This window comes from Taeniopygia guttata, chromosome 3 (genome assembly GCF_048771995.1).
Source record: "Taeniopygia guttata chromosome 3, bTaeGut7.mat, whole genome shotgun sequence".
NCBI classification, from domain to species: Eukaryota; Metazoa; Chordata; class Aves; order Passeriformes; family Estrildidae; genus Taeniopygia; species Taeniopygia guttata.
The window spans coordinates 65,169,616-65,173,702 of record NC_133027.1 but is presented as its reverse complement, the minus strand read 5'-3'; positions in this window follow the sequence as shown (position 1 = coordinate 65,173,702).

Sequence of the window (4,087 nt, the reverse complement as noted above, 5' to 3'; positions counted from 1 at the left end):
ATGCTAAGGACCAAGTCCTCTTCTTAAAGCCTAACTTAGGCCAGAAAAATCTGTCTTAGCTAAACTGATTCTGGAGGTATTAGAAAACAGGAGAACTGTTTGTTCCTTTTTTTTTTTTTTTTTTTAATTTTCTTTTCTTTTTTTTTTTTAACCAAAGAAAGAAAAATTAAACTAACAAAATTTTGATGGTTTCTAAGAGGTGGCATTAAACATGAAAATGACTTCCTACGCTTACTGTTATGTGCTACTGGGCTGATCAAGCTTGAAACCTACATGCAAAATCAAGGCAGAAAAATCTTGACACGCTGCTGTGTCTTCCTTTTAAGGAGAACTTTGGTATTTCGTATGGACAATGTCAAATGGCTGAACAGGTTTAAATCTTTGACTGTGCGAGAATGAATCACGTCAGACATAAAAGCTTCAACTGTTCCAAACCACGGTGCTTGGAGTAACTTTTTTTTTTTTTTTTTTTTTTAATAACTTCACTGTAGAGATGAGCAAACATTTCTTATTTAAAGAGGGGAAAAAAGGGATTAGTCAAAATTTAAGACTTGACAACGTATGAATATCATTGTACATTTAGCATATTCCAGGCAAGAAATGCCACCCATTGTTAGCATTATTGTTGAAGAACAACAAACCTGTTTGAAAGATCTACAGGCATCAGAAAATTTCACAGACCTCAGTAAACAGTCGATTGTCCATATTTTAAAATATTCAAACCACATTGCTCTTCTGTTTTAAATTTCACTTGCTTCACATCCCAACCATTCTGTCTGGTTAAGCCTAGTTTTCAGGTTAGACCATATGGAAGTCATTACTTATTTTTGTTTTGTTTGTTAGTCCTAAATTCAGGAATTCACTCAATTTTAGGGAAGACCTAAGGAATAACTTAAATTTTAACTTGAAATCAGTAGAAATTGAACATTTCTGTGTATGTGCTAGTTATGTAATTTGAAGTATTTCTTTGCTCAGGATGTTTTCATATTTCTAGACCCAGAGAATGTTTCTCAGGGCCTTTGCTGGACCTCCCCTGCTATTCATAGGAAGATCTGTGCTAAGTAATAGTGTTAGCTACTCTTTCCAGACTCCATCTCTGGAGCCCTCTTTATAATTTCCCCATCCTTCATGTAACTGGTGATCTTGTATCATGTACTAGGGAGTTATCATGGATCCCTCATGTGGCTAAACTTATGGCCACTGGCCGCTAAGGTTGTCTGCAGGCCTTACCACACCAGACATGGGACTCATACTGAATATTTCCCTCATGCATTTGGACATCTGGTCATTCTCATTCTGCAGTAGCTTCTCCAGGGCTGCTCTATATCAGATCACAGGTATCTTGCACTCAGCTCTGTCTCAGTCTCTCCTTCAGTACCCCTGTCACTCTGCCTAAGCAGTAGGCAGCAAAACCATACATACAATTATAGTTACTTTTCCAAAACTGTGTGTGCCCACACCTAGCTATGAGTTTCATCACCATTAGATCTCACTTTTAAAGCTAGGTTTCCTGTTTTTCAAGCTCTGAAGTGCATTGCTTTGGCCATTTATACAAGCATTTGCCTTTCATCTTCATGACTTATACTGTAAACCAGAGACAGTTTTTCCAGTTGTAGTTACATCAGGTCTGTAAACACAGCTAAAGGTCTGCTTTTATTGCCATCACAACCAGGAAATATATATCCTATTGTCCTCAACAAACAGCTTCCTCATTCTATTCATCTCCTATAAAATTTTCAAAATTGCTGCTTTCCCAGCTCCAGGTAATCTTGAGTATAATATGTAGTCTAGGTGCATGATTCTAGATTATGATCTTGCTTTTGGCTGCATTAAGTCTACTAAATGTGGCTAAGCAAAGTCTAATAAAGTGCAATAAGAGTAGGAATATGTCAGGTCTCTTACTGCTTGGCTCTTCCCTCAACTATTTTACAAATCTACGTGGTAGTATTTTGCTCCTTGCCGACTAGTTTGCTGAAAGTACTATGTCTGATCAGCTTAATTTGATTAACATAATTAGAAGATTTTAAAGAAAAATATGTGTACCTTTGAAGATATTAAAAAGCCCATCAACAATTTACTGATACTATACTAATGGAAATATGCACTATTATATCTGCTTCATCAATTCCGGAACTTGACTAGCTAACTTGAAAAATTCTTTTGCATGTAAAAGGAAGTTATTATCTTCATTAACATCTTTTCCACCAGTGCTTTTTTTTTGCTGTGATCACTCTGAAAACACTTTCAAAGTGTATCTTATAAATATGAAAGACTGTTTGCATAATCTAGTATCAGTTCTGAATTTAATGCAAATTCTCATCAAAAGGAAGCAACACCGAAAATGCTGCTAACTTCTATCACAAATATTTTGGTCCAAAAATTAACTACTATTCCTAAGCATAAATTTATCATTAAAATTATTGCAAGAATCTCAGCATACTGTATTTTAATCACAACTACTGTTAACTAGGAAGGTGATGCCTTTTCAAGTAGTAGAGGAAACAAATGCTATACAACCTAATTGTTACTGAAAAGTAAAAAAACAAAAACAACCAAGAAAACACCCACCCAACAACAACAAACCAACCAAAAAGCAAAAAGCCAAAACAAAACAGGATAAGATGCAGTGAAAGATTACAATCACAAAAAAAAAAAAAAAACTTAATGAAGTGAGATTCTGTGGATAAGCAACCAAGTTTTCAAATTTTAATCAGCAACTAGTTGATTATAGTAGGTTAAATATCCTTACAAGTAGTTATGCTTAACTGTTGGTGCAAGGCTTGCTCACCTAACAGAAAAAACAGCAGCAGACACCAGGAGCTGGCAAATAAGGCCAGGGGAAATACACACCCAAAATAAGGGATACCTTCCTATTCAAGGAATGGTGGTTGACCTACACTAAAATATTTACAGGGCTGAAACATCCTCATCTGTCCATATGGGTTGATATACACTGAGCAAAGTGAGGGACAGTAGTAACTGGATAAAATTCAATGGGCTACTAGAAAAAAGTAAATAATTGTTTTCTACCCATGAGTTAGAGGCCCTACATTGCAAAAGAAAATGACAAGATCATGCACAAAGAGGTTAGTTAAGAAATCTTTAGAAAATACTGAGAAAGATCTTGGATGACTGATTTTTTTAGGGACCAAAAAAATTCACATCTCCCAACCATTTTCTTTTTTTTACACTAAGCTATAATTCTCCTCGGTAATCTTCCTGATGAACAAAGGTGTTTAGATAACATAGGTGTAACACTGCTGCATGATCTATACCTTTATTAAAAAATCAGCTGAGGACAATTTTTTACCTTCTGAAATTTGAAAAATTAGAAATATTCTAATGTGATTTCTGGTTTTAAAGCCTTTGACTACAATTCAAAGGATGAACAGACACAGAGAATGCTAAGGTCATGCAAACAACAACAGCTCAGAAAAAGTGTTTAGGTAAAGGTCATTCTTTAAAAAAACACCTAATCATGTCCTGGTTTGGAAGATACAAATTTTAAAACTGTACAGAATTTTTTTGCTTTTTGCTTATCCTGTTGAAAACCAAACAACTCATTCCTGTGAGGTTTTTTGGTGTACTGGGAGGGAAAAGATTCAGTAAGTGAAAAAGTGACAAGTTTTGAAAAGAAAAATGCCATCTGCCCTAGTAAGTGATTTCTAGAATGTCCTGTAATGTTGCTATCCTAAATATCACATAACATGAAGAAAAAGTGAACTTGCAGCAGCAGAGCTGATGAGGACAGCAGGCAGTAAAAGCCAGCCTGCAGGAACACGTCCCTGGTGTGGCACAGCAAGTGTGGAGTGTCTGAAGCAATGGTGAGTCTGGGGCTCACCTCTCCCTCTGAGCTGCTCCTGCCACGGAGAGGAGCAGACACTTGCAGGGCATGAGTCAGACAGATGCTCAGCTGCCTGTCTCTAAGCCTGGGCAAGACACGGTCCAGCCAGTAGATTAGAGCCATTTCACTGAACTCCTTCGCCCTACATTTTACCCATTTTTAAAATTTGTTTAGTTGTTTTCATTCCCCTAAAAGTAACTGCTTTCAAATGCTGGTAATGCAAGGGATTGCAAGGTGGGAGCA